The 17,665-nt window shown below is 47.3% G+C and overlaps 1 long non-coding RNA gene across 2 annotated transcripts; it reads right to left on the bottom strand.

Moving 5' to 3' along the window:
- Positions 1 to 5,919: 5,919 nt before the first annotated feature.
- LOC135280176 (uncharacterized) lies at positions 5,920 to 17,361 on the bottom strand. 2 transcript variants are annotated; one of them, XR_010347224.1, is made up of 4 exons: positions 17,204 to 17,361; positions 13,012 to 13,326; positions 11,645 to 11,747; positions 5,920 to 6,794 (listed from the first exon to the last, which is right to left on the bottom strand). It is a non-coding gene; the product is annotated as an uncharacterized LOC135280176 (long non-coding RNA). The 2 variants fall into 2 exon arrangements; XR_010347225.1 differs by lacking the exon at positions 5,920 to 6,794 and adding an exon at positions 10,412 to 10,709.
- Positions 17,362 to 17,665: the final 304 nt, after the last annotated feature.

Below are 17,665 nucleotides of genomic sequence, written 5' to 3'. Positions count from 1 at the left end.
TTTAGATCCAGGAGGAAGCAAATGAAGTGATATAAAGAATGCAGGTGATGTGACTCAAAGGGCAGGCTCTGAGCTCTGGCAGGAAGATTTGGGATGACATGGACTGGGCAGGAACTGTCTGTGCCTGGATTAGTTCCATTTGCTCTTTGATCCTGACCCAGCACTTGCAGGATCTCCCCAGTGAGGATGGATAAAAGCAGGAGCATCTCAGCTATGAGACAGATTAAAACTGAACCTGGAGGGGAGATTCAGGTGGGAACCCTGCTGGAAAGGTGCCCACAGTGGGCACAGGGGGTCCTCAGAGCACCTGGGGCAGGTGGGGATTTGATCAATCTCTGCTCATGATGCATTTTTGGGCTCAGCTGCCAGGTCCTGGCAGAGCTGTGCCAATCCCAGCTCCAGTGAGGCAGTGTCCTGCTGACTGACACTCCCTGGTGCTCCTGAAATCTGGCTGGGAGCTGCCTGGTGCCATGGCAACGTTTGTGTGCTTGTTGTTCCTGCAAAGGGATGGAGGATTCCTGATTTTTGGCGTTATTTCAGGACTGATTCAATCACCAGGCTGGGCTGCAGGACTCTCAGTCCAGCCCAGCCCCTGAAGCTCAGGGTGCTGAGTGTGTCCCAGCGTGGCTGTCCCATCAAACTTCTTTAGAAAGCAACTGTACTTGCATTTATTTATTTTTTAAGTGGTTAATGGGAGTGACAGATACTTATTCCTTCTCCTTTCAAACACAGGACTAATTGTCTTCTGTCCCTAGTAAGCAATTTAAAGAAATGCTGGTGTAGGAAGAATTAGATAATGAAGCTCTTTTCATCTGACACTTACATATAATTTACTTTTAAATCAACTCCCCTGGGAGGTGGCACAAGCTGTAACAGTGCAGAGAATATTTTAATGGTTTTGGCAAGGAGTCAAAGCAGAAAACTTTCTATTTTAATCCCAGCACGCCAGTGGCTAATATTTCAAAACAACAGGGGGTTAAGGGGGTGGGGATGTAAAATGTGATGTTGCAAACTGAGGTCACTGTGATCAAAAGGACCTGGTGGGGACAGATTTGTACATTTTAAACACCTGCTTATTATGTTCTTTTAGTGTGTTAATAAAAAAAATATCACTGTGGAGAAGGCGTAGGAAGAGCTGGGTATTGCTTGGCTCCATCCCAGCTTTAGGAGAAAAGAAAATAGTTTCCTTCAACATATCAATACATGCTATTTCTTTGCCATATTTGCCATGTTCCTGTTCTGAACAAATATTCTTACAGAGTCCATGGTCTTTTGTGTGTCTGCTTAGGGATTTCAGTGTGGCTGTTGATATTAAACAGTGAAGGGAGGAATTCCCATCCCTGGAAGTGTCCAAGCCAGGCTGGAGAGGGTTTGGACAATCTGGGATGGTGGAATGAGATGATCTTTAAAGTCCTTTCCAGCCCACTTTGTGATTCTCATTCTAATATGAAAGTACCATCACTTCATCTGCCTTTACAGGTACATCAAATATCTATCTCTATTTGAGTGTTGTCCAGAGGAACTGGAGCAGCAATTGCTCCCTCTCTGCTGCAGCAGCAACAATTCTCAGTTTCAGATGATTCCCTCCTGTGTTCTCTCCTCCAGGCACACAGAGGGGATGGAGGAGCTGCACCTCAGTGCAGGCTTCACAGAGAACACACACATGCTGCAAAGGCCCTTTTGTCTTCTCTGCCCAAAAACGTTTCTGGTCAGTTCCAGATGTGTTAACATTTCCTGCTCGTGCAGCCCAAGCAATGGGAATTCATCTCCAAAGCTGCACAGTGTCCCTGTGCTCAGGGCTCCAGCAAGGCTCCTAAATCAGCCTAATTTCATTCAAGTCTTACTCCACAGCTGCTGTTAAATTGAGTCCCTGAAGAGAATATGGGTTTGGAGGCATAAGAGGGCAGAACAGAGAATGTTTCTTTAATTGTTTTTATCCACCACTCAGAGTCACTAGAGTAGAGGAGTAATTAGGGAATTGTGGTGTATTTCAGTAAAAGTACCACTTCCCTCCTTCCCTCTCCTTTTCTGTGGAAACCGTATTTCAGAATTTGTCACATTTATAAGCCCTAGGAAGGAGCTCATACGCAATAATCCCAACCTAATCATATCTTAATTAAGCCCTTTCTGCAGAGATTTATGGGGACTAAAGAAGGCAGTCGTAAATAACCCGAATGGCACAAGCAGAGAGTGGCAGCAGGGCTGCACTCCGTGACTTTTCTGACTAGAACCCCTTTTGCAGCTGGCCTGGGAATAATTGGGTTTTTTCTCTGCTGCTCCTCAGGAGGTGAAGTTCCCAGTGCAGTGCAGTAAATGGAATTGTTTGGGGATCCCTAAAACACACGAGCTGCTTTTAGCAGAGCAGGGAAGCAGGGCCAGCAACCCCTGGAGGAACACCCTGAGGCAGGGCCAGGGAATGGGAGGGAGAACAGCCCAGCACCTGATGGATTCAGTGCACAACCACTGGGGCTCAAGGCAGGGAGCTGGGATCTCCAAAGTGGGTGTTGTGGGAGGGGAAAAATGCTTCCAGGAGTTTGGATTCTCCAGCACGTTCAGCTTAAGTGGTCAGGCAAAAAATTTACACTGCAATGATTAGGGGAAAAAACATTTTAATTTGTCAGACTCAGCTTTGGATGAGCATTCTGTGTCCAGTATCCTCACCTGGAGGGGTAAAACTGCAGGGATGAAGGAATGCCTCCAGAGCAGGAATCCTGGGGGTGATGCAGCACGTGCAGGGACTGCCAGTGACCTCTGGACCCCAGGATGGGGAGGAACGTGGCCATGAGTGAACAGATTTAACCACAAATCCAGCTCCCTGCAGCTCTCCTTGCAGAACATATGCTCTGTGTGCGTCGCCCAAGGCAGCCTGAGCGTGGGGATGGGATTTTACCTCCCTGTTTAATGTGCTCTGGAGAAATCTCAGCATCCAAACTGGTGTGGAAGTGCCACCTCATGTGGAAGGATGGCTGGTGGTCACCTCAGAGTCAAATCCCAGGGAGGGAATGCCCAAGAGGAATGGGATGTCTCCATTCAGAGCTGCTGCCCAGCCACACTCCTATTTTCCTCTATTTTCTTCTATTTCAAGGGAAGCAAGGAGAGGAAAACTGGTTTTTGTTTTTTCTCCAGCAAATGTAAAATAATACCAGTTATGTCCAAAAGTTGAGAGCATCCACTTCTTGTATCAGCACTTAATTTGGGAAAAACAGTTTTTTTTCCAGAATTAGCCTCAGTTTCCCTCACTGCTGCCTCCAGCATCAAGCAGGTTGGGCAGAGCTGTCACACAAATGCCTTTTATCTTGCTGTGTGTTGCTCTTTGCCTGTTGAACTGGTGCTGTTGAAAAAACTGAACTGTTTATCTTTCACTCGGTAAGGATTGGTGTTTTTCTGCTCTCAGGCTGCACAAGAAGTATTTTCTGCAGGCTAGCCTGGGCTGAGCTGCAGAGGATCAGTGTGTGGCACTGATAAATCCTCTATCTGTGCTTCCCCATCTGTTCCCTGCTCCTCAGGCTGGGTATCCAGCTCGCTGTTTGAAATTCACTGCATGCAGTTTGCTTGTGAGCAGACTTCAAATCACGGCTGCTCTGCTGCTTGAGTGGGGTTCAGGAAATGAGGACGGTGCAGGAAATAAAGATGATCTCTTCTCTTGAAGTATTTGGTACAGCAGAAGGTCACCAAACGTGGCTGGTGGCATCAGGTCTGACTTTTCTTTATTTTTATCAATCCTGTGCTAATGTTAAGCTGTTGCTGGAGCCTGGTGCCTCTTGAGGAAGAACTCAAAGCACTCAAAAGGGTCTTAAATAGTGGAATATCACCTGTAAGCTGTGTGCAGGGCTGGAGGGATGTTTCTCTGGGAGTTCTGTTGCAGTGGCACAGTCTGGAGTGGGGGACTCATAGAAATTCCCTCATTTTCCCCAGCAGATCCAAACTGGGGTGGCTCAGGTGGGGTAATTCCCCTGAGAAAAAAAGGCTTGAACTGCAAAAACAGCTCGCTCTGAAACCCTGCTCTTGTTCCAGAGCTGCTCTGGTGCTGCGCATCCTTCCTCTGTGGCTCTTCCTCTCAGACCTGATGCAAAGTCAATGCCAATTTTCCTGCTGACTGATGGGGGTTTTGTATCAGCACTTAATTGATTAAAAAGCTCTTTTCCTAAAGCAGCTACTTGTTATTAGATACACCTGATAATTCAGTCATGCCCTCAGATCTCCTCATGGAGATGCCTCAAACTTCAAGGAAATCCAGCAAGAAATTTAAGGTTTCAGCTGTTCCAGTCTCCTCCATGTCCTTCCATGCAGCAATGCACACTGATGTGTGGTTTTGTTCTGCTTGTAGGTGCTGAATGCACCAGCCCTGGTTATATTTGTCATGGGATGTGTAGAACAACAAAATTAGAGGGTGAAACCTTTGCTGGCTTTAATATTGTTCTGTCTGGTCAGTAAAAGTGTGTGCAGATTTTTCTCGTGATTTTTCCTTTGTAACAGAGTTACAGATCACAAATTTTTTTAGGTGTATCAGCACCCCCTTTTCTGCTCTGAAAAATATTAAATCAGCATCATAACTTTCTAAAAATTTATTTTACATTTTTTCCCAAATCAACGCACCTTTGCAGCAAAGTTTTATTTTCAGGTGATAAGCAAAGAGTAGCTGCAAAGCTGTTGCATTTAGCAATGCTCAGGAGTTCTGATAAGCTTGTTCCATTTTTGGAGGGAGTGAAATCCTGAAAACCCTGAAGTGATTTCTTTCTGTCAAGCAATATTTGAGATTCAAGATCTTGCAGTGGAACCAAGAGTTTTGATGGAATATTTGAACTTGATAGGTATTTATAGGCAAAATAAAAGGTGCTGTGCAAGCCCTCATTGAATAATTACATAAATATTTTCTTAGCATTAGGTTGCACTGCACAAATACATGACTTCAGTATTTAAAACCTTTTTCATGGTGGTTAATCCTTCATCCTTTGGTTTGGTGAGCAACTGCCATTTTAAAAACCCTCATGGAAAGAAGAGGGAAAAGCGAGGCAGCCAAGGGGAAGGGAAAATAATAAAGTGTCAGGGTAGTGTGAGAAATGCCCTGGGGAGGTGGCAAACATTTCTGCAATTAGTGGTGTGAAAATGGTAGATTTGTTAGCAGTCTCCATGCATTATTAATAGCAGCAGAAACAAGAGCTGCCCACTGTTCTGTCTCCTGATAGGGATGCTTTTCTTATTTTTACCTTGTTTTGCCTCCCAGCTGGTCACTTTATCTGACACACTGGCTCTGTTTCAAGCCTGGCTGGGAAACTTGTCCTGGGCTCTCGTTCTGAGCATCAGCAATTTCCTTTCCTGCCCTGCCAAGCGCTTGGCAGCCGTGGCTGAGGGGAGGCAGAGCTGCCCCAGCCCAGATAAGCTGATCCCTGCCAGGGCTGGGGCTGGGCTGGCCTCAGCTGCTGCTGAAGCCTTCAGTCTGAGCTTTGGTATTTCCCAGCTCTGCACTGCACTGGTGCAGAACTCTGCACTCCACACCCAGTGCCAGCAGCTCTCCTCACAGCTCAGGCACACAGAACAATCCTTTGCCAGCCCAGAGCCAAGGACACCGCTGCAGCTGCAGCCCAAAAAGTGCCAACACCAGGGGATGGAGGAGAGCAGCCTGGGAGGGTGGGACTGCAGCACCTGGGGCTGGAATGGGACACTGAACCCAGTGTGGGAATGGAGCAGAACTGATCCAAGAGTGAGAACTCGTGGCCAGGAGTCCCTGTGGGGTGGAGCCACGGCCGGGCTCCTGCACTGCCCGGGGTGTGTCCTGGGAAGGGCTTTGAATAAATCCCTGCTTTATTAAATCCCAGCCTCTGTCCCCTGCAGCCTCTGAAAAGTGCATTTCTGAAAAGTGCTGCTCACTCATCCTCCCCACAGCAGAAAGACAAACCGAAACCAAAGGCAGGAAATAGAGAGGCAAGTGCTGAGGGGGAAGAAACTCCAGAAGAGCCCAAGAACTCTGTGGACAAAGCTCCTCAAAAAACCTTTCAAAACACAAGAGCAGAAGTTAAAGATATTTAAGGAAAACAACTGTAGGATGGAGCCATAAGGTGCATCCTTTTAATAAATCCCTATTTTATTCCTGTAGCTCTGCCCAGCCTCTGCTCTAGGTGCCTCTCAAGGCGTCACTGGGGGAGATGCTCATCCCACACTTTTTCTGTGCATTGCCTTAATCCTTCACAGCCTTGCCCTCAGCACAGATAAAGTGGCAATCATCATCTCAGTCGTATCAATAATCCCAATAATCAATGTCCCTCCAGGCTGCAAACAGGGGCACTGACACACACCCCTCTCCTCCCAGCTGGCTGTGTATCCCTGCTCCCCTCACACCTTTCCCTGTGCCAGAGCTGCACCTGGAGGTATCCTCAGCTCCCTTTTCCCCTGCTTGTCCTCATCACAAATCTCTGTTTTCAGCTTTGTCCCTCAGCACAGGGGAGCCCACCCTCCACCTTCCCCTCACTCTGCAGTGCTCTGGAGCACAGCTAATGACAACTTCATCATGGCACCAGCTGGGGATTAAAAACTGCATTTTTCACCCAATTTGTCCCCCTAACAGTGCTGGTATAAGACAGTGGTACACAAATATGCCATAACACGTGCTTGGGCTATTGCTGGAACTCGTTCTGCAGGTACAAAGAGCACCCGAGGTGGCAGCTGCCAGTTTTACACTGGTGCACCAAAGCACAGCTTCAGGGAGCAGCTGGGGAGGAAAAATCCTCCTGAATTTCCAGGAGGCAACAGCAAGGAGCTGCCTCTGGGCAACTAATGAAGCTTTATCCAGTGGTCACCTGCAGAAAAAAAACAGCTTTAGGCCAGTCCTGCCTCTGGAGAATCCCCCCTGGTGCCATGGGAGGGTCTGTCCCGTTGGGGATTTGCAGGGTGGGGATCCCCAGCTCTCAGCAGATGCAGTGGGAGGGGAGGAAGGAGATGTGAAATTCGGGTTTACCAAAAGATGGGGCTGTAGCCCTCCTTGGCCAGGACAGGCACTGCCCTTCCTGAGCCCCACAGCAGCTCAGGGCCCTCCCTGCCCACCCTCCCTGCCAAAATCCCCCCATTTTCAAGCTGCCAGGGTTCAGGAGCTCTTCTGCTAAAAGAGAAATGTGGTCAGGCAAGCCAGGACTGGGCCTAGTGAGCGTCCTGGATGTGTGTCTTGAAATTGTGATTTGTTCAAGCAGGAGGGGAAGCATCCTTTGAGCATGTTTGTTCAGAACCAGCACAAAACAAAAAATAATTGGGTCAGTTCAGCACGAAGAGGATCTGTAATTTGCCTCTAGCTTGGTCTTTAAAGTAAGGACTAGTTTGTTATGTTAGGTGAAAATTGCTGCTAGAATCACCCTGTACAATTAGACCTATATTTCTACCCAAAAAATCTTTTCTTGATTAGTCCCAAAGGCAGTTTTTTCCTCTGAGATCCTTTACATCTCTTCACTGTAAAATGCACTGAGATGTGGGACAGGGCAATGGTTGCTTTTCTTCATTCACAAGGACCCTTCCATACTATTGATTGGTTTTTTTCCCAGAGAAAAATAAATGTTACCTGTCACAGTCCAGCTCCCCCACCTTCAAAGCCCCTCAGCAGTTGTGAAAACCTCTCCAGATTTGTGCTGTAGTTGGGTAGATTTGCCTTCTCCCTGTGTAATGTGATTTATCTGGCCAGAGCAGAGATGGATTGACAAAACTGCTGCGTGGAAGAGGGAACTGTTCTTTATCACTGCTTTTGCAATATAGATTTTACAAGCTGACAACGGGGTTTAATCTCTGAATAAGCAAAGTTAAGTTCCAAACAAGTGCAGTTCATCTCAGTCTGTGGGCTTGGGGGGAAATGCTGCACGGGCAGGATGTGCTATAACAAACAGCAAAGGGAACAGCTGAATTTCCAGGGCTGCCACATTTCTAATTCATTGCTGAGCCCTTGAAGGCAAACACAAAATAAACCCTTGCAAGATCAGGCCTGGAGTCAGGCCTGCAGCTCCTGCTGTGGTGGGAACGGGGAGCTTCAGCTGCTTCCAAAATCCCAGCAGCTCCTGTGCCGTGTGTGAAGCTGCTGACAGGAGAATGGTCGAGCTGTGCTGGCTCTGAGCTGCTCCTGTGCTGCTGTCCCTGTCTGCATGCTGGGGCACCCAGAACAGAGCACTGCCCTGTGCTTTCCCGTGGCTGCAAACACCATCCCTGCACTGGCACAGGCAGAGATGGGATGAAAAGCTGGTGTCAGCCCGAATTCTGTGTGTCCTGGAGGCTCACACTGCTTTGAGACAGACCTTTCACAGCACTGGGATGACTTTTGGGTTCCAGCCTGCAGGGAGAAGGGGCCAGCAGGAGTTTTACAAGGAGTAATTCATTTGAACGAGCGCTGTTGAGGTTCACAGGCACAGAACTTGAAATATTCTTTGCTCTTTGCAAAGTTCACATCATTCTTCCTGTGCTGTTCCTAAGCAAATCTATCAGAGCTCATCTTCCTAAAAATAAACCAGCAGATGCAGCCCAATATGTCTGAGCTCCTCTAAAATATACACTGAGCACACAGTATCTGAACACATTACTGGGAGGAGAGGAGGAAACATGCCTTAAAATTGTTTGTGGCTATCTGAGCATGTAAAATCTGAGAGGCTTTGAACCTTCACATGCAAGGCTTGATCCAGGATGATCCTTTCTGTGGATGGGCTGGAATCATGAATGTCTGTACAAGCAATAAATGTGCTGTTTGCAGAAGCAATCAGTTTGGGAGGATATTCATGCTTTTTAAAATTTTTTTTATCTGGGAGATTTAATAGTGTCCACTGGTAGATAGGTGAGGAAGATGATTTTTACCTGCTGTGAAATGTCAGGAAGTAAAGACAGCATTAAAAGTCTCATTGAGTGGTTCCAGGTTTGGTGTTGAACAAGAGCTGGGGCAAGAAGGACAATGGCAAAGAATTGAACTCCAAAGTGTGGACAGTAAACTAAAAAAAGAGGATTTTGGAATGGGAATTGGTGTTTTGTGTGCAGGGCCCAGGGTACTTGAGGACATGGTGTGGTCACAGGTAGGAGGCAAAAACGTGAAGTGCCCTCACACTGAGCCTGGAAGGAGCTCAGGAAAATGAATGTGACCTGCTGGGACACACAATAAAGGGAGATAAACACTTAAGGAGGAAAATATATTAAACTGCCCCCCCACTCCAGCAGCATCTGTTGATAGCAAGAGCACTATATCTGGTGCAAATGTAATAAGCTACAAGATTAAATGTGTATCATCTTTGCACTCTGAGGCAGGCTGAGATTGCTGCCAGGCTACAGCAGAGAGATTTGCACAAGCACATGAGCAAAAGCAATGTTGTCTGGGCTTCAAGCTCAATTTCTGCTATTCAGCCACATAAAATCATCTAAATCCTATCTTGCAGTTGACAGGCAGCAGGGCAAGGTCAGGTAATCACAGTGGGAGGAAAACACAAGAGTTTCTGTGATGTCCATGGCTCAGGAGTGGGAGCAGCTTTGCCAGAAGCTGCTGGCTGCTTCTCCTCTCTCCCCGTGGTAAAAGCAGCTCCCTGTGGGTGCCCATGTGGGAGGAACACGGGGTCCATGGGGAGCTTCTGCCAGGATTTACTCTGCTTGCAGCCAGGGCAGGAGTTTTTGTGACTAATTGTAGGGTCTTGAACTGCAATTGAGACCTGAACTGTGTTAAAGAAGGCAAATTTTTGTCTAGGAGGAAGAGGAGAGCAATCCAGGCAGTCTGGGCAGAGAATTTTTAGAAGGAAGAGGAAAGGTCAGGGATAAAAAAAGATTAAGAGATCTGTAAGATGGAAAAGCCTGGGGGAGTGTTCGGGGGAGAACAGGGATAATGGAAACATGTATTCACCTCAAATTTGCATTGTTGAGTCTGATAATCACACAGGGCTAGGAAGAGTCTGAAATTATGACATAATCCATCCTTCTGCCTCAGAGCAGGATTAGTTCCACCTCTGCACGGGCAGGGCTCTGTTTGCCTGTTGCTGAAGGTCATTCAGCAGAGAATCCTCCACAGCCTCTGCTGGAAGTCTTCTCTGCAGCTTTCCTAAACACTGAAAGCTTTTCCTGAAGCCTGACCCTCAACATCCTGCAGGAATTGGAGCTAATTCTTGTCCTAGCCAGCACAAATACAAATGCACTGTCAATTCCTTTGTCATTGCAGCTCTCTTCAATATTTGAAGCCTGTAATATTAATTTTATTTTCATTCTGTACGTTAATCTTCTGCTCAAGATCAGGTTTTCCCAGCCTTTAGGCTTTGTTTGCCTCTGCACTCTCCCCACTTGATGGTTATCTTTTATCTGAAGTCTCTGTAGCTCCACTCACCCCAGGAATGGGAGGGTGGAGGCAGAAAGGCCTCAAGGCTCAGTCCAGCTATGGACAGCAGCATCCTGACTACTGGAAATCATTAATATCTGTCTGGAATCACTTTCAAACAATCCAAATCACAAAAACTCTGCCTAAACAAGCCACGGGCAAAGCGTTCTTGGGCACCACTGAGTGCAAACACGAGGTAGCAAATGCAAGGGTGGATTTGGGCCTATTGGATGCCTCAAAAACAAAAAATCCAACAAAAAACCCAACATTTTTCACGGTGCTGTTGGTAATTTATTCTGGAATAGTGGCAAGAGGTGGCTGTGAGCTGAGGCAGAGCTGAGGATGCTGGTGGGAACTGGGAGAGGCTTCCCTGTGCAGCTCCAGGGCATTTCTGACCTTCCCCAGGCTGGAAAAAAGGAGCAGCAGCTGGACAGGACAGGATTCACACCCTTGTCTGATGCCAGCAGAAAGCTCTGGTAAAAACAAATACCAGGACTCCAGGAAAACAAAACAAAGGTGAAATGGCCAAAGCTGCTGTTCCACAAAGCAAACAGGCAGGATTTAAATGCCTCTGCTTGGGCTGAGAGAGAATAATGGCAAGAAAGAATTAAGGGTTAAGAAAGAAAGGGGGAAAGAAGCCTTTTATCTAGGAATTAAAGGTTTAACCCAGTAAATCTCCCTCTTTCTCTTATTTCTGGGATAAAAATAAGAGCACTTGGAAAGCTTAAGGGCTAGATTTGAGAAGACAGCCGTGAGTGTGAGGATGCTCAGACACAACTGGGGACTGTAGAAATCCCTAAGCTGCTTTTTCTTAGGAGAAATAAAGAAAATTACCACTTTGGAAGTCTTATGATATGTCTGCATTTTTAGCTGACTGCAGTTTTATAAAACAGCCCCACAGTGGGATTTGTTTACTTAAATTCAGCCAGATCTTTCACTGGCAGGAGCAAAAATTGAGGCATTGGGTGTACATTTGTCATGCAGCTGCTTTCTGTGGGCAGCACCTGGGGAAAAGGGGGCTTTTCCAGGCTCAGATTTTTGTCAGTAACCCCCTGGGAGTGCTTCCCTCTCCTCATCACCTCTGTGGGGAATCTGCCCCACTCACTGAGAGGAATCAGGTAAAAATGAGAGAGTTGTTTTTTCATTTTCCTAGAGGTAAAAATGAGTGAGAGTTCCCAAAACTCATCTGTGCTCTGGCTCTGGAATAATTTTCTACCTAAAAGTCATGTTGGTTAAAGTCATGCTGGGCAAACATTAATGACAAATTCAGTGTCCCCATCTGGGGAGTTTGTGGCTTTCAGGACATTTGAGTCAATCCTGGGAGAGATGTGGGTCACTCACCTCATCTGAGCCACTGCTTGGTTTCCCAGGCTGATAAAATCCTTGGGAGCAGCAAAATGCTCTGGGTTTTCCAGCTAAAAAAAACCCCAGAATTAATTCTTTCCTGGAACAGAGAAAATAATAGATTTTCTTCCAGTAACAGATTTATTTTTGCCTTTCAGTTCAAATGTAACTTTACCAGCAGTTCAAAACTGAATGGTTCTGGACTCTTTTTGTTATTGCAGTTAAGCAGTCACTATCAGTCATTATCAGTCATCAGCATTAATTATTTTTTTTTTAATTCAATAACTGATATAGAGATGAAAAGACAGGATTCTTCTGGCAAGAAGACTGGTCTTCCTCAGTACCCCAAAGGAAAATAATAATGGAAAGAGTGGGGATACTGAAGGATACCTGATAAAACAGGATTTATTATCAAAACCTGCACTACTATTTCTATATGCAATGTTGATGTAACAGACTGTTAAATATTAGATCATAAATGAGAAAATCAGAGGCAGAGGCCACTCTGCAAAAGCATAATCCCAAGCAAAGAAAAATTCCTTGCACCACTGTTTTTGTAAACATCACCAACTTAAAAATTAAATTGTGTACTATATAAATGTATTATATTCACATAAATCCCTGCATCTGTGAGTAAATCCAACCACAGAGTGAAAATGTCTGCATTTGGAGGGATCCACAAGGAACAGCATCCAGCTTTGGCTCTGCCCTTCCTTCCTTCCTTCCTTCCTTCCTTCCTTCCTTCCTTCCTTCCTTCCTTCCTTCCTTCCTTCCTTCCTTCCTTCCTTCCTTCCTTCCCTTCCCTTCCCTTCCCTTCCCTTCCCTTCCCTTCCCTTCCCTTCCCTTCCCTTCCCTTCCCTTCCCTTCCCTTCCCTTCCCTTCCCTTCCCTTCCCTTCCCTTCCCTTCCCTTCCCTTCCCTTCCCTTCCCTTCCCTTCCCTTCCCTTCCCTTCCCTTCCCTTCCCTTCCCTTCCCTTCCCTTCCCTTCCCTTCCCTTCCCTTCCCTTCCCTTCCCTTCCCTTCCCTTCCCTTCCCTTCCCTTCCCTTCCCTTCCCTTCCCTTCCCTTCCCTTCCCTTCCCTTCCCTTCCCTTCCCTTCCCTTCCCTTCCCTTCCCTTCCCTTCCCTTCCCTTCCCTTCCCTTCCCTTCCCTTCCCTTCCCTTCCCTTCCCTTCCCTTCCCTTCCCTTCCCTTCCCTTCCCTTCCTTTCCTTCCTTCTTTTCCTTTCCTCCCCAAATTTGCCCATCTGATAATTTATCACCCATTTTAATGTTCCTTCCCCCTCTGGTTGGTGGAGATCAAAGGAGCAATGGCCTTCCAGGGGGACTTGGTTTGGAGAACCACCTTAAAAAGCAAGAGACACTCACTTTTACATTCCTGAAAGCTGGGAGAAAGGATGCAGGAGGAGTTTCCTTTGAATGATACACATTTTGGTGATGCTTGAATGGCTACAAAAGGCAATTTCTTCTCCTGGATAGGAAGGGGAGGGAGCCCAAGGCTCAGCTCCCAGCAGGGCAGTGGCAGAACCAGGACCAGACTTTGCCTCTCAGTCCCTGCTCCTTGCACCCCACAGAGCCTTTTTTGTATCCCCACTCTTCTCCCTCTTGCTGCTGCTTCCAGCTCAGCATTTATTCCCTCCAGGTTCCAGGCACGTGTTTCTCCCTGCTCAGATCATTTCTGCTCTGCAAACAGGTGGACAAAATGATCAGTGGAGGTAAACATCTCCCAGTGGAGCTGAACATCTTCGTGGTTCAGTGAGCTCCTCAGGAGAAAAGCAAGGAGCTGGGAAGTTCCAGCATCAGGGAGATTATTCCAGTTGAGTGGCTTAAACCAGCAGCTGGTAAGGGCAGCCTGGCTCAAAAGGGAGTTTGGTGTTCCCTACATTAACCAGATCCTCGTTTCATCAGCTGTTAAACTTGGAAGAAGAAATGGGAGTTCCTGAAGGATTAAATATAAAAGAATACAAATAGGAGGGGACAGCACTAAAGAGGCAAACCCATATTTCAATCCACTGAGCAGGGAAAAAGAGAGAATGTGATTTATAAAGGGTGTTACTGCTAAAGAGGATAACCAGGCGAAGAACAGCTAACCAGGCACAGGGGATCTTACTGAGAATCCTAAGAGTTGACACTAAAATGAAACATTTAATACACTTTTATAGATGTCACTAAAAATGACAATCATCCAGCACCTGAAGGGAGCCATGCTGGGTGGAGCTCTGAGCAGCCTGGGGTGGTGGAAGGTGTCCCTGCCCATGGCAAGGTGTGGAATGAGATGATTTTTATGGCCCCTTCCAACCCAAACCATTCTGTGATTCCATGATGATTGTTTGGGGTGGATATTTGATTTCTGAGGGAGAGCAGAGCAGCCCAGGGTGTTTTTCCTTAGAGGAGAAGCACATTTAGTGTTGGAAAGACCCTTAAAGGAAGCCATTCACATGAGCTAAGAATTAATATTGACACATCACTGCTTCCAAATCAGGTTTGGGTTTCCTTCATTCTGGAATATCCATGCAGATTCCTCACAAGTCAAAATCATGTGCAAATATCTTTCAGGCTTGGTTTTAGCACCAGTCTGTGTTCTCCTCTCATCCTGCTGAAGTTTGACATTAACCACAGGGGTGGGCACTGAGGAGAGAGAGCAAACAGTTACCTGCAAATAAACCTGGAGAGGAGCCTGGTCTGGGCTGCCAGGTTTGGGTGGCAGCTGTTGCCAGGTGCCAGCTGAAATGCCCTTGCATTCAGTGAGATGAGAATTGAGGGATAATTTAAACTTAAATCTATGTCAGGGGAGTTTATCCTTGCCCTGTGTTGGGCACTGGTGAGGGCAAACCCTGAGTGCTGTGTCCAGTTCTGGCCCCTCAGTTTGGGAAGGACATGGAGGGGCTGGAGCATGTCCAGAGGAGGCTGGAGAGGGGCTGGGAACACAAATCCTGTGAGGAACCACTGAGGGAGTTGAGGGTGCTCAGCCTGGAGAAAAGGAGACTCAGGAGTGACCTTATCACTCTCTGCAACTCCCTGAAAGGTGCCTGTGCTCAGCTGGGGTTGTCTCTTTCTCCAGGAACTGACAGAACCAGAGGAAAAAGTCTTAGGCTGCACCACGGGAAATATAGGTTGGATATTAGGAAGAAGTTTTTCACAGAAAGGTGATAAAGTTCTGGAGTGGCTGCCCGGGGAGGTGGTGCAGTCACCATCCCTGGGTGTGTTTAACAAAGCCTGGATGTGGCACTGGGGGCCAGGGTTTAACTGAGGTGTTGGGGCTGGGTTGGACTCGATGGTCTTGAAGGTCTCTGCCAGCCCAGTGATTCTGTGAATTCTGTGAATATGTGTGCTTCTGTGAATTCTGTGATTGTGTGTGATTCTGTGAATTCTGTGAATGCCCTCTCCTCATCTCTGACCCAGCACAGGGAGCAGATCCTGCTCTGGGCAGGGTTCAGAGCCTGTTGTCTCTTTGCTCCCACTCCTCCCCTTACCCACACTTGTTGTTCCTGCAGAAGGCCTTGAGAAAAGCTTTATTTCAGTCTCCAAAATGATAAACAAGCCTCCTGCTGCCTTCTCCTCTTAGATTTTACAGATTTACTGTGCTGGCACATCATCCTTAGCTGTCCCTGCTAGAAGCCATTCCTCAAGCTGGTAAATCCACCTGCAGGTAGTTCTGTCACCCAAGTAGATGACAAGGATATGAATATGACAAAACTTTGGGCTATGAAAGCTAGATGGGAACAAAATTAGCCTGAAAATCTGTCAGACATGAGGGGCAAATATAGAAGTTTATATCTCAGTCCCTAAAATAATTTCCTGGTAATGAGCTGCACGGGTCAGGACGAGTGCAAGCAAGGAGGTTCATTTGCACATATTGCATGAAAGGTAAGCTCAGACCCTGCATTCTGAGTCAGGGAAACAAGTAATTGAACTAAAAATAGTTCAGGAAGTCTGCCAAAGGTAGTCTGTGGTTGCTATGCAGCTGAATGGCAAGTGGAAGTGAACGGGACATTTTAATATCAGCTGCTCTTTTATCCTGCAAGGACTCCTGGAAATGAGGGTGATGAAGTGCAAGTCTCACTGTCTTCCTCCATGCTGCTGCTGAGCAGCACAGAAAGGCACAGAAATCACTGCCAATGCCAGCAGAGTGATTGCTGGGATACGTTTAGGGTGGAGAATACATTTAGGATGGATTTTGGGAAAGGTTCTTCCCTCAGAGGGTGCTGGGCACGGCCCCAAGGCTGCCAGAGCTCCATGAGGGCTTGGACACCACTCCAGGGATGCACAAACTGGGATTGTTGGGGGGTCTAGGCAGGGACAGGGCTGGGATGATCCCTGTGGGCCCCTTCCAGCTCAGGATATTCCAGAATTACTTTCATGGAATTTCTAATGTGTTGTTAGGACAGGCAATAGGGGCATCAGAGTGGTGTGTCCTCAGAAAAATGAAAATGGTGAGGTAGAGAAGGTGCTGTTCTTGGATCACAGGGAGGAGCAAAGAAAGAATAAAGGGAAATGTGTGGAGATAAAGAAGTTTTTGGGAGACAGGAGGGTGTGAGATTACAGAGACAGGAACCACAGGCTAAATAAGCAACAAAATTTAGGCTCCAGCAATAAAAAGGAGAAATGAAGAGGGACTGAAGAAGGGTGAGAGACAAATGAAAGTGCAAAATGAACCCAGAAAACAAAACAAAGGTTGAGTCAGGCAGTGTGGGTGTGCACGCAGGTGTCTGTTTGCAAGCACAAATATAGAACAGGAAAATGATGATCAAATAAAAAAAAAGAGATAAAAAATCTGGAAAACATTCTGAAGCTGGAGGGATAAAAAAGATTGAAATAAGAATGCAAGAGGAGGAAGCTGTAAATTAAAGGATAAATGGGGAGGGAGGAATAGCAATTGAAGTATTACAACAGTTTCAGCATTTTTTGTGAACTCTGGTGACAAAGAAGAGGGAAAGCTCTAAAATCTGGAGTTTTAGGACAATACTTGGAAGGTTGTTTGTGTGTGAGAGGCATGGAGGGACCTCCCTGGGATGGGAAATGTGACTTGGGGGCATCCTCTGGCCCTCCTGGCTCTCAGGGCTCAGCCCTCTCCTCTCAGCCTGGGTCTGCCTGCAGAAGGCTCCTGGCAGGATGAACATGCTGCTCCTCTCTGGCACCTGGGGGTGCTGGAAACCTGGATTGTTTCACCTGAGGGTTTTGTGTGAGGAGATTTGTTTAGATCTGCAGTCAACTCCCTTCACAGTCACACTGCAATGAATCCATGGCACTGCCCAGGTATGTGGGGAAAGAGCACCCAGAGCTTTCCCCTTTGCAGAACATCACAGCCAACTCCTGGGGTGGAACAGAAGGGCCTGGCTCAGACAGGGAGTGCTTTGGGTCGCTTGCAAGGCTGCAGGGAGCTGTAAATCTCATCTTTATCTGTGCTTAAAGGGGTAAATTGAGGCAGGCAGCACCTCTCAGGGATGAGGGGACACCAGCCACCACTGCTCCATCCCCTGGTCCCTTGAGTGTGATGCAGCTGCAGTGAGGCTGTGCCAGGCCAGGAGCTGGGCAGGGAGCACAGGAGCAGAGCATTTACCTGAACCCCTCTGCCTCCCCCAGGACCATCCCTCCAGCCCCCTCAGAGGCTGCTCAGCACCAGCCCAGCTCATTCATCCTTTTGGGCTGCTGATCTGAGTTGGAGATTGGATCTGCTCCGTGCCTCCCCTCCTCAGGAGCTGACAGGCACAGCAGTTCCCCAGCTCCTGGATGATGCTCAGCTGCCTTGGCAGCACTCAGGCACAATTCAGATTGTGACACGGGCCATCTCCTCACAAAGCACTGAGCCCAACCTCCCCGCAGTCTATTACACATCCTGTCTCCACAGAATGCCTGGAGACAGCATAAATCATCCCAGGAGGCTTCCTCATGTGCCCAGCTCTGCTTCAGAGCAGCAGCCTGAGCACCTGAATTAACACAGCCTGGCTGGCACCTCCCCGCTGCCTCTGGTGGTGTCAGGTCTGCCTGAGGAACCCAGGAAAGGACACAAAAAATGAGCCAG

The sequence above is a fragment of the Passer domesticus genome, chromosome 13, assembly GCF_036417665.1.
Source record: "Passer domesticus isolate bPasDom1 chromosome 13, bPasDom1.hap1, whole genome shotgun sequence".
NCBI lineage: Eukaryota > Metazoa > Chordata > Aves > Passeriformes > Passeridae > Passer > Passer domesticus.
The sequence above is the reverse complement of the archived record's forward strand: the minus strand, read 5'-3'. Positions and strand labels throughout refer to the sequence as shown.